At 41.5% G+C, this 13719-nt stretch overlaps 1 protein-coding gene across 2 annotated transcripts in view; it reads right to left on the bottom strand.

The window, feature by feature from the left end:
• GRK3 (G protein-coupled receptor kinase 3) overlaps positions 1-13719 on the bottom strand; it is a 278817-nt gene that overhangs the window by 216388 nt on the left and 48710 nt on the right. The window lies entirely within an intron of this gene.

Genomic DNA, 13719 nt, shown 5'->3' with positions numbered 1-13719 from the left:
GGGGGTCACAAGATGTGTGCCTAAAACAACAGTTTAGCGAACCCTGCTGTGTATGGGGCTCTGAAGCAAACAGATAGCCACTGCAGCTATACTAATGAAGGTGCATTGGTGGAAAAGGCTTAAATTTTCACGCCTGTATCCGAATTGGACCACCGATTGGCGAAGGGTTGCCTTCTCCAATAAGGCACATTTTCTGCTTCATCGAACGGATGGACGTTGGCGTGTCAGAAACATCAGTGAACAAACACCCTACACAACCATTGCTGGAAGAACACAAGCTGGTGGTGGCAGCGTTCTGGTCATGGGGAATGTTTTTATGGCATTCTCTGGACCCACTCATCCATGTGGAAGGCACCCTAAACCGATTTGGCTATGAATCCATCCTTGCAGAGCAGAAACTACAATACATGCGGATTGTCTTCTCTGAAGCGGATGGGATCTTCCAGCAAGACCATGCAACATGTCATACGGCTAGAAATGTCCGACAGTGGTTGGACGAGCATGACCAAGACCTCCAAGTACTTCACTGGCCCCCTAATTCCCCAGACTTGAACCCAATTGAGCATTTATTTATTTATTAACAGTTTCTTATATAGCGCAGCATATTCCGTTGCGCTTTAGCATCTGTGGGACCACCTCAATCGTTGTGTTCGCTCTATGGATATTACACCACGCACCTTCCAGCAGTTGTGGGATGCACTGCAGTCAGCATGGCTCCAGATATCTGTGCCAACCTACCAGCACCTTATTGAGTCACTCCCAGCCCATCTAGCTGCTGTCCATGCTGCACACGGCGGTTACTCTCTGGCTATTAGCTGGTGGTGATAATAATGTGACTCATCTGTGTATTTGGTATGCCCAAGACAAACAGATATCAAGACAATTTTCCTGGACTATTTAATAGTAACCATATTTAGGTTTTCAAAAATGTTGTCTGATTAGTCCTAGCTAATGGACGGTAAATGTAAAGTCATTAAAAATGCCTATATAGACATACTTAATTTTAATTCCTGACAAAACTGATGCTTAGCAAGAATATAAAACTTGGGGGGAGACTTATCAAAGCTTAAAGTGGTGAGAGTTAAAGGGGTCTATTTACTAAGCTTGGATGGAAATAAAATGAACAGAGAAAGTACCAGCCAATCAGCTCCTAACTGCAATGCCACAGACTGTTTGGAAAATGACAGGAGCTGATTGGCTGGTACTTTATTTGTATCCTTTGATAAATCTACCCCTTGGTCTGTTCATAGGTGTAAACCACATGTGATCTTGCATAGTTTAACACTAGACATACAATTTTAATCCTAACTCCCCATTTATTTCAAATGTAGACATGAGATATTAGACTGGACTGGCAAATATAACCTAAATGCATTGGTGAATGTGTGTAACATGGAGTAAGATATCAAAGAAAAGAACAGGAACACAAAATAAGTTTTAAAGCTCACCCACAAACAAAACCTGTAAGAAAGACTAAAAAAGAAAAAAAAAAAATCATTTTTCATACAACAGAAAAAAAGCACTCTGGCCTGGGGCCTTGCACATTAATTACAAGAGGGGTGTTCTTGCAGTGCACAAAACAGCTTTTATAGGGGTATTCAATATGGGTGCGATAACATCGTTTTTTGCGTTAATATCCCACTTTTTAACGTTTTTGCTTTAATATCACTTGTTTTAGTTTTACACCGTATTCAATTTCAAAGATTTATCGCAGTTTTGAAAAGTCTTTGATAAAAAACGGTGATAACTTTTCACCATTGATTAGGTGTCGAAAAAAAGTGCAGAATTGGGGTTTAGGGGTGCAGGCTAAAAAAAAATAGCCTGCACCCCTGAGATTGACATTTAAAAAAGAACTGTGTCATAAAAAGTTTTTTTTCAAAAAATAGGGACACCCCAAAAAATGTAAAAATTGGGGTGCAAAAAATTGTTAAACAATAGGGAAATAGGTTCAGGGCTATTCTGCATGTATGCGGCAGATGTTTTCTAGAATAGAATTATAGCGGCAGGTGCACAAATGCAGAATTTTTAAAAAATTACTTTAGGGACATCAAAATATGCTAGTACCCATTTTCATGTACCCCAAATTTGATGGGACCACTTAAAAAAACAACCTAAGTGCTCTTCTGCATCACTTCTAAAATGTCGGAAAAAAAACACCTGATGCGGCTATTTAAATCCCCGACTTTCAATTAAAGGCTAAAACGGGGGTACCCATAGTGTTCCCCCATGTTTTTACAACTTTAGGGGGGTCTTACAATTATTTTAAGGAAAAATTCGTAACTTTACGCAAATCCAACTTCGGAGTTTCCCGTTTTCGTTAATTTTATTTTGAATACGGGGATAAGCGGGAGCGTGCACCATACCTTTACGCAGAAAAAAACTCCAATATGATACATTAACTTCGCCAGGGAAGTTAACCTTTCATATTGAATACCCCTCTTAGTGAGATAGGCATGGACTTAAACTAACAGATTTTGATTGAATTGTACATAATAAAATACATAAGGCCTTATATTCACAGGTAATTGATTTGCGTGTAAAATGCAAATATGGTATTTGCGTTATGGGAGATATCACTTGCATTAAAACAAAGAAGAAGCTTTAAAACAATAAAACTATGCTGTAACACAATGCACCTAAGTGCCAGTAAAACACAATTGGGAATGCTGACACTGGAAACAATGGGCCCCATTGTCAAAAATATTTGCCTGAATTTTCATACTATTAAATAAAAATTAGTCAACTTATTTCAGCACCTGTGAGTATTACACATCTGCATGTGATAACCACCACATCAAAGTTATGAATGGAATGTGGTTGTGGACACACAAGTATATGAAAAACAGGTTCAAATTCCATAATTAAAAAAACTGTTTCTGACCATTAATAATTTTCGTTTGGTGCCCCCATCATTGCAGCAGAAATATGTTCACACAAGCATTTTGCCATGCCTTTGCTCTGATCCACAATATACAATGCAGTGTGTGCCCAACACAGTTGTTTAGGGACTAGGATCAAGGGACTTTTTATAATTGGTGGCAAGTGGTCACTGAAAAGTAAAATTGCGGCAATAATGAACTCAGTTTTTTGCACCAGTACAATGGCTCGAATAGGAGCCTGTCCAAGAGAACAGGTCGGCAATAAAGCGATAGCTATCACTTTACTGCCTGGCCGTATTCAATTAGCGGCAAAAACGGACTTCTTTTCGCCATTGGCGAAAATGCCGTTTTTAAGCGTGAAAGGCCTTATCACTGTATCCCATAGTGATAAATGGCTGAAGAGGAGCAGGAGCCTGCCAAGGAGAGATCTTCTGGTCCCTCACTGGTAATAATTTCACCAAAGGCTACATCAGATAATGCCATCTTAAGTTGGTGTTAGGAAATAGATTTAAGCTCATTAAATTCAGAAAGGCCTCAGTCCCCATTGATAAAGATGTGGACTTTAGTCTACACGTTATTTAGCCTAATGCAAGAAATTCCACACCATATTTTGCACCTGGGATAACAACGGAAAATTAATTCTGCAGTGTGGTGTTGTTGGGGTTCGACTGGAAACACTGAAGGCCATACTCTTGCAGCCAAATGAGAATGTTTCACAGAACAGTTTATTTACCTCATCTATTTATGCAGCAAATACATACAGTCAGGTGCATAAATATTGGGACATTGACAGAATTTTCATATTTTGCCCTCTATTCACCACCACAATGGCTTTGAAATGAAACAAACAAGATGTGCTTTAACTGCAGACTTTCAGATTTAATTTCAGGGTAATTACATCCAAATCAGGTGAACGGTGTAGGAATTACAACGGTTTCTATATGTGCCTCCCACTTTTTAAGGGGCCAAAAGTAATGGGACTATCAACTCAAAAGCTATTTCATGGACAGGTGTGGGCTATTCCCTCGTTATTTCATTATCAATTAAGCAGGTAAAAGGTCTGGAGTTGATTCTAGGTGTGACATTTGCATTTGGAATCAGTTGCTGTCGACTCTCAATATGAGATCCAAAGAGCTGTCACCATCAGTGAAGCAAGCCATCATTAGGCTGAAAAATCAAAACAAACCCATCAGAGAGATAGCAAAAACATTAGGTGTGGCCAAATCAACTGTTTGGAACATTCTTAAAAAGAAAGAACGCACAGGAGAGCACAGCAACACCAAAAGACCCGGAAGACGACGGAAAACAACTGTGGTGGATGACAGAAGAATTATTTCCCTGGTGAAGAAAAACCCCTTCACAACAGTTGGCCAAATCAAGAACACTCTCCAGGAGGTAGGTGTATATGTGTCAAAGTCAACAATCAAGAGAAGACTTCACAAGAGTGAATATAGAGGGTTCAACACAAGATGTAAACCACTGGTGAGCCACAAAAATAGGAAGACCAGATTAGAGTTTGCCAAACAACATCTAAAAAAGCCATTATAGTTCTGGAACAACATCCTATGGACAGATGAGACAAAGATCAACTTGTACCAGAGTGATGGGAAGAGAAGAGTATGGAGAAGGAAAGGAACTGCTCATGATCCAAAACATACCACCTCATCAGTGAAGCATGGTGGTGGTAGTGTCATGGCGATGGGCATGTATGGCTTCCAATGGAACTGGTTCCCTTGTATTTATTGATGATGTGACTGCTGAAAAAAGCAGAATTAATTCTGAAGTGTTTCGAGCAATATTATATGCACATATTCAGTCAAATGCTTCAGAACTCATTGGACGGCGCTTCACAGTGCAGATGGACAATGACCCGAAGCATACTGCAAAAGCAACCAAAGAGTTTTTTTAAGGCTAAAAAGTGGAATGTTATGCAATGGCCAAGTCAATCCCCTGACCTGAATCCGATTGAGCATGCATTTCACTTGATGAAGACAAAACTGAAGGGAAAATGCCCCAAGAACAAGCAGGAACTGAAAACATTTGCAGTAGAGGCCTGGCAGAGCATCACCAGGGATGAAACGCAGCATCTGGTGATGTCTTTGCGTTCCAGACTTCAGGCTGTAATTGCCTGCAAAGGATTTGCAACAAAGTATTAAAAAGTGAAAGTTAGATTTAGGATTGTTTAGTTTGTCCCATTACTTTTGGCCCCTTAAAAAGTGGGAGGCACATATAGAAACAGTTGTAATTCCTACACCGTTCGCCTGATTTGGATGTAATTACCCTCAAATTAAATCTTAAAGTCTGCAGTTAAAGCACATCTTGTTTGTTTCATTTAAAAGCCATTGTGGTGGTGAATAGAGGCCAATATATGAAAATTCTGTCAATGTCCCAATATTTATGCACCTGACTGTATGTTACAGACTAGTGACATCACTGAGTAACTAGCCAATACTCATTAGGAATGAATTATATCTATGAGGTAGTGGTTATTCTCAGTTGAAAGGCTGTACAAGAGCTGGCTCAGCTGTTTGTAGGTGACAGCAGGTCCCTTAGTTTAAATAAAAAAAACATGTAATTTAAATCTAACTTAAAAGTAGGTTTTCTTTTCAGTCTACTTCCCTTTATAGGTTTAGTAAAACACACGGGAATGTTATTTTTGCACAGAGAACTACAGTTATCTGCATTTATTCAAATGTGATTGGGTAAGCAAGCTAAACTTCCTCTTTTGCTCCACATCCTGATCTTCGTACTTTTTAGTCACATTTTTTAATCATTTTTATTTGTGAACTCTGAAACCAATACAGAATATTTCCTTCCCTTAGAATTTAGAATATTTAAACAAATATTTTTTTAGCATTAATATAAATAATTTACATATGTTGCATTTTCTAAGTCATATAGGGTGAAACTCAATTCAACGCAATGTGAATAGTGCCGGGAAGGAGTTCCCAGAGCTATTCAAATGGACCATCTTGTTTAGTTCGACTAGAGGATTTCTGTTCACACCATCATGAGGGTGCGAGCAGAAATTCAACTTAAGTCCTGGCCGCTATGCTGTTTTTCAGCTTAGCGTGGCACTAACAGCATTGCGGCTGGCACTTTAGTCGGAGAATGCCGGTTACTGATGGGGAAAACTGCATAGTTCCGGGAACTCCTTACCGGCGCTATTCACATCGCGTTAAATTGAAACTCCCCTATACGTAGCATTCCCGAAAGGCTGTTTTAGCGGCACCCGCTAAAACAACGTGAGGAGCCGTCCCTACCCGCGGCCCGCAGTGTCCCACGGGTGTTAAAAATAGCGGTGCAGTGATCATGCCAGCATTTATTCACACAGAAAGAAGAGCTTGGCGGCAGCCTGACATGTCCGCAAGTGCTGGGGACGCCCCTAAGAGTGATGAAAAGGGGGAGGGTTTTAAATACACGCCCCCTTTATTATCGTGGGCACGCCCCATTGTTGGACTCGTTCTACAGTGCTATTTCTGGGTTCGGCTCTCTGTCCGGCGACGGACCTACAGTGAACACTATATAGAAGGTTAAATGAAATGGATAGAAGTCACAGAAGAGTCCTAGAACTATAATAATGCACAAGACTGTACTCCGAATGCTTTTAACAGGTAACCGATAATTAAGAGGCTTTCTAATAACCAGCAGTTACAGTGGGTATGTATTATTATTTATAATATACAAATGTTTCTAACAAAGGCATCAGTAGTGCAGTGGCATGACTTTAAACTGTATATTAATATCACTCATATATTAAATGATATGATCATTTGAGAGTGTGACAACTTTTATCTTTCATATGATCCCATAACTTATTTGTGGCTTTAAATAACATTAGGTCTACACTTTAGGAAACATTACAACCTATATCGTACCTTGCTATGCTGCAGTTTACAACAGTACAGTATGTGACAGCGTATGGTGATGTATAGGAGATAAAACTGTGGGTAGTCCAGAACGTAAATATTTCTGTTGCCACTGACCATTTCCATGCAAAGCTTTTTCCAATCCTATGGGGGAAAGGTTACCAGAGCACCCCCAATTATTTTAGAAGTTGGCTCCTACATGGTGAGGTGTCAACAAAAAGTTATGAGACAGGTTTACAAGGCCCACCTTTTTACAAGAAAGGGTTATCTGAACATATGTTCCAAAAAAAATGTACTAAATACAAGTGTCCACCATCCTTGCATCACATTGTTTGCTGCTACTGTATATGTAGGATAAAAGCTCCCAACTTGTCATTTACACATGCATTTATATTGGTGACTTTAGAATATTAAGGAACCACAGCAATTATTCTTTTGAAACCACAATTGACACTGTGTACTCCGATGCAGGAGACCTACTGTGCCATATGAGGAACACAGTAGTTAATATTGAATGAGTAAAGTTACATCAGTGATACTAGGTCCACTTTCAAAATGGATGGAGACTCAGTGGAGACTATGGGCCTGATTCAGAGCCGTATGCTCTGACCAGAGCGCTCGCTCTGAATCAGGGCCCTCCTCCATGAAAATGGAGCAGCCTCCTGGCTGCTCGTATAGCTGTGGGTGACCACCCACAGCATATGCGAGCGGCCAAAAAGATGGTCGCGATGGTCTTGACCATCGGACTTGCGACGGAGACCCTGCGGTAGGGTCTCCCTGCCACAAGCCCTGGAGTGATTCTGGCTCTATCAGAGGCAAAATCACTCCCACTGACATCACTAGTGATGCCAGTGGGGCCGGCTTCAGATGGTCGGCGTTCCCATGGGAACGCCTCCGTCTGGCAGGCACGCCCCCGGCATGCCCACCAAAGGGGGCGTGCTGTCAATCAACATCGACAGCACGCCCCCTTTGGTGCGAGGCCCAGAGCAATGGAAAGCCCGTCGCTCCCCGGGTCTCGCGCATGCGCAGTGGGGAACATCGACCCGCTTGCGAGCATACTGCTGCTCGCGAGTGGGTCTGAATGACCCCCTATGGCTACAAAAGCCTTTGCTGTGAGTGTGACAGGATATGTATCAGTATACAACATACATACTACAAAACTAATGAAGGCTCGGACTGGCCGACAGGGGTACAGGGGAAATCCCCAGTGGGCACCATTGCCTCTAGGGGTTTGGCCAACATTTGTGAAAGACTAGAGATATTAATGTTACAGGTGACATAAGTCAGATAAGTCTATTTGAAACTGTAACAGAGGTTTACTACAATGTATCTTTGATTTTCACCTTATTAACCAATCAGAAATTTGCACCTAAGATAAACCCTATTTGATTTAGGGCACATACAGTCAGGTGCATAAATATTGGGATATTGACAGAATTCTCATATTTTGGCCTCTATTCACCACCACAATGGCTTTGAAATGAAAGAAACAATGTGTGCTTTAACTGCAGACTTTCAGATTTAATTTGAGGGTAACTACATCCAAATCAGGTGAACAGTGTATGAATTACAACGGTTTCTATATGTGCCTCCCACTTTTTAAGGGGCCAAAAGTAATGGGACAAACTAAACAATACTAATTCTAACTTTCACTTTTTAATACTTTGTTGCAAATCCTTTGCAGGCAATTACAGCCTGAAGTCTGGAATGCATAGACATCACCAGACGCTGGGTTTCATCCCTGGTGATGCTCTGCCAGGCCTCTACTGCAAATGTTTTCAGTTCCTGCTTGTTCTTGGGGCATTTTCCCTTCAGTTTTGTCTTCATCAAGTGAAATGCATGCTCAATCGGATTCAGGTCAGGGGATTGACTTGGCCATTGCATAACATTCCACTTTTTAGCCTTAAAAACTCTTTGGTTGCTTTTGCAGTATGCTTCGGGTCATTGTCCATCTGCACTGTGAAGCGCCGTCCAATGAGTTCTGAAGCATTTGACTGAATATGAGAATATAACATTGCCCGAAACACTTCAGAATTCATTCTGCTGCTTTTGTCAGCAGTCACATCATCAATAAATACAATGGAACCAGTTCCATTGGCAGCCATACATGCCCACGCCATGACACTACCACTACCATGCTTCACTGATGAGGTGGTATGTTTTGGATCATGAGCAGTTCCTTTCCTTCTCCATACTCTTCTCTTCCCATCACTCTGGTACAAGCTGATCTTTGTCTCATCTGTCCATAGGATGTTGTTCCAGAACTGTAATGGCTGGATGTTGTTTGGCAAACTCTAATCTGGTCTTCCTGTTTTTGTGGCTCACCAATGGTTTACATCTTGTGTTGAACCCTCTATATTCACTCTTGTGAAGTCTTCTCTTCATTGTTGACTTTCAGACATATACACCTACCTCCTGGAGAGTGTTCTTGATTTGGCCAACTGTTGTGAAGGGGTTTTCTTCACCAGGGAAATAATTCTTCTGTCATCCACCACAGTTGTTTTCCGTCGTCTTCCGGGTCTTTTGGTATTGCTGAGCTCTCCTGTGCGTTCTTTCTTTTTAAGAATGTTCCAAACAGTTGATTTGGCCACACCTAATGCTTTTGCTATCTCTCTGTTGGGTTTGTTTTGATTTTTCAGCCTAATGATAGCTTGCTTCACTGATAGTGACAGCTCTTTGGATCTCATATTGAGAGTCGACAGCAACTGATTCCAAATGCAAATGTCACACCTAGAATCAACTCCAGACCTCTTACCTGCTTAATTGGTAATGAAATAACGAGGGATTAGCCCACACCTGTCCATGAAATAGCTTTTGAGTTGATAGTCCCATTACTTTTGGCCCCTTAAAAAGTGGGAGGCACATATAGAAACCATTGTAATTCCTACACTGTTCACCTGATTTGGATGTAATTACCCTCAAATTAAATCTGAAAGTCTGCAGTTAAAGCACATCTTGTTTTTTTTCTTTTCAAAGCCATTGTGGTGGTGAATAGAGGCCAAAATATGAGAATTCTGTCAATGTCCCAATATTTATGCACCTGACTGTATGTGCCATTTGTAACATACTATTAAATAAGTGTGGAAGATTTATTGCATGTTCTCATGAACTACGCTGTCACAGGAGAGTTGAGAGGTACATTAGCATTTCTGCAGCAGTTGCACAATCTAAAGTTTGAGGTGAGATTAAAAAAAATAATTCTAATAATCCATAATATAAATAAAAATCCTGACCTTTATTAATCTCAGTGCTAATTACAAACCACTTCCTCTATACCACTACACATTAGCAACTGCACAGATAGGTGCCTTCCACTTTACACCTATGGGGGATATTCATTTGTTAATTAGGCACCTGTAAGTAATGGGCGCCCGATGAGTGATATTCAATTGTTTTGACGACAGGAGAGAGCGCCGTGGCCGTCCGTTGCCTACCACACATTGTCACTCCCAAATGCTCAACAATTAGCTGCATAGAGTGATCAGCGTAGGCGCCCAAAAGTCCAACTTTGTGCAGATTTCTGCTCGCCACTTTAGGAGAATGCGATTAGAAATGATGAAAGCCCAGTAGCACAAACAACTGAATAGCTCCTGTCACTTTAGACAGGAGCTGCGGGCACAAGTTAATAACTGTATTCCCCTAATGACTCCATTTGGTTGAGAATTGTTGAATTAAAATACCAACGAGTAGTGAGGCCACTGAGTGTGCTCGAAAAATAAATGTGTATTTTCACCTGTATTCAGAGTTGGACACCACGCTCCCACTCATCACCTACATTTGCATCAGCCATACACAGTACCTGATAAAAAAAAACTGTTCGAAATTAGACAGGTTCTACAAAGCCAAGAATTACACCTAGATGTTCCCAACACGCCCACAGAACACTTAAGACTGTGTGCGAATGCTCGGCTGCTGCTTAGTTATACCAACTGATCCACAAGTAGACATACTGCTGAGATGGCTGCAAATCTGAATCACCCATAGTTGTGTATGCTTAGCTGTGTGCACAGTGCAAAAAATCACAAGCTCCGACTTCCTTGCGACTTTGAAACTGCTACAAAATGTTTAAACAAAAAGTACTTGGCTAAAAACACAAAACAGTCCAATCAAATTTGTCAAAACAAAACGGTAACATTTGGTTACACAAGAGGGTAGAAAAACAATGCCTGTTAAAAGCAAATGCAAAGTCTGTGGCATATTATTCTATTTACCAAGCATTAACCCCAGTGAAAGCTGCATGTTGAAATGGGCGTAAAGTGAAAAATGGACATAAAGTCTATGTGTGTACAGGTACATTCTCTTACATTATATTTCACATGATCACCATTAAAGCACATTTAACATTATTTAATAACATGCAATTGAGTCCATGTGTGTGTGAGCCTTAATGGCACATCGAGGACAATATGGCAATCACACTACCTGTCTAAATATTTGTGTGAGAATCTGTGGAAATGGTCTACTCTGACAAAAATAAAGTATTTAGCTGCACTGTGTGTGTGTAAACCACAGCAGCCACATGACATGGGCTGGATGCCTGCCAGAGCTGTAGAAAAGTGCTTTGCGGAACACAACTTTGTGACCTGAGGGAAGAAAATAAAATTAGCTGAGCTGTATGCACAGCAGAAACCATAGGAAAAGGGTAAACTCTGCTGCAGACTCTTCAAATATCCTGAACATTTTAATATGAAGACAGCAAAACAGACCATCTTCTATGCAACGAGACATTGGTTCCACATAGACACTGCACCAAGATGGTCAAACACTGTACCAATAATTTTGTTAGTTAGTCATTATCTATCTGATCTGCCAGCTAACTTCCATATGCAGCGATCATTTAACAAAAAGCAGATTGTGCACCAATATTTTAAACAGAGTACACAATTAGCGATATTTTGAACGATTTGCCAGATTTGTGCAGTGTGTACTCACTATGTCGTGTGGGGCGCACTCCTGTGGGGTCATCAGCCTCATCGTCATGTTGGCCCTACATGCAGCTCAACCGGACAATGTGGCTGGGGCCGACATATTGAGCAGCGTCTAATGTGTACCAGTCACCCGATATGTTAGCCCGTCAGATCGCTGGGTACAAACATTGTTTAGTATGTACACAGCTTAAGAATTACTGCACATCTCTATATAAAACGTACAGCACAGTCCAAACTCAATCATCACGCCAAGTGGCAATGTTGTGCCATTAACAGCAATAAAGAACACTAGGTCTGATTCAGAGGTGTACGCAAACCCGATGGTGTATGTACAATTCAGATGTTTTGCAAAACGCGCAAGATCTGTACTGTGCGTGAGCAGATTTGTCTGCGATGACTATCGCAGTGCCCCCTAAGCCACAGCATGATTAATGACCATTTAGGGACGTGAAGGGGGCGTCGACAGGCTGCATTCTTGAAAATGGGAGCAAATCGCCCCATTTTCTAAATGTGCCTAGGCAAGGGTCTGCATCTTCTGACAAAGCTTCACTGGCCTTGGCAGAGTGATTACACCGGACATCCTGAGTAAACTGGGGGCTACCCAGATGCCCAATGGTCACACAAATGATTTGAAACTGCATCTCTGGACACAGCATCGGATCACAGAAGTTGGATGAATGCGTCTATTTACGTCTAAGACGCCTCCTATGCCTTTTGCATATTGTGGCACAGTCGCTTTATATAAAGATGAGGCTTCTGTGCTACTGTGTCCATCGCTGAATCAGGCCCGCAGACCACCAAATAGTGCATCATAATAAAAGCATCCCCCATGCTTGTCTCTCTGTTTTATCAGTTTGTGTTGTGCACATTTAATAAACAATAAAGCCAGTGGCCCCCAAACTCAGTCACCAAGGCACCACTTACTAACTCAGTTAGCTGCATTACACCATTTGTACACAAATATGGATATCCTTAAAACCTGTACTGTTATACTGGGTAAATATAGAGACAACGGATTGGTCAGCAGACCGACCTGCCGTCAGAGTGGCCGATTGGGAAGCTATACAAACTTACCAATCGGACGCTCGATATGTCAGGAATGACATCACAACTGAGCAGGCCTTTACATTTCCCCACTCAGTTGTGATGTTAGTGTTGGCGGTCCCTGCAGTCAGTGGGTTGCCCATACACACATGCAGAGGTACTGATATATCTTTCACTCGTCGATAGAATGAGCGATATATCGCCAAGTGTGTACCCAGCATTAGTGTGCCTTGAGGACAGAGCTTTGGAAACTTATTTAGCACCTAATATGGAGTTGTTCCCAATGTGGACTGGTAGGAAGCCAAGCATACAGTAAGATGCATACTCTTCATATGGGTGAATATACCAATTTTTTCTTAGGCGCACACAATGTGGGAGGAGATTTAACAAATTTCCATTCAACTCTGTATCACACCAAGTATGTTATACGTGGGGGTTAAAGCTGAAAAAGGGTAAACAAGGCAGATATGCAGGTTCCGCATATGTGCATGACACAGGACTGATGGTAGCGCTCACCTTTCCTTCACCAGACAACCATTTTTTCAGATGCCCCAAACAATCTGAAAGGGGATTCATCAGAAAATAACTTTACCCCAGTCCTCAGCAGTCCAATCCCTGTAACTTTTGAAGAAAATCAGTCTGTCCTGATGTTTTTCCTGAAGAGAAGGGTTTCTTTGCTGCCCTTCTTGACACCAGGCCATCCTCCAAAAGTCTTTGTCCTGTGCCATGCCAACAGTAAGGCATCCTGAATTTTACAGGCAGTCTCATAGGGCTAATGTAAATGCTGCAAATGCGTTCTGACTCGCCCCTAATGGAACCTACGCCATACTGTATAATCTGAGTTAATCTACAGATGTGTCCACATACATCTAGCCTCAATGCACATTAAACAGCCCTTCTAGTTGTGCTATGCCATGGTACTACGGTGTAGAAAAGCCGGCAATGACACCTCATCTCGCGGTACTCGCAGAATTTTGCAGGCAGCCTCATAGGGCTACA

This window comes from Taudactylus pleione, unplaced genomic scaffold (genome assembly GCF_031769625.1).
Source record: "Taudactylus pleione unplaced genomic scaffold, aTauple2 ptg000078l, whole genome shotgun sequence".
NCBI classification, from domain to species: domain Eukaryota; kingdom Metazoa; phylum Chordata; class Amphibia; order Anura; family Myobatrachidae; genus Taudactylus; species Taudactylus pleione.
This window is presented reverse-complemented; position numbering and strand designations above follow the sequence as displayed.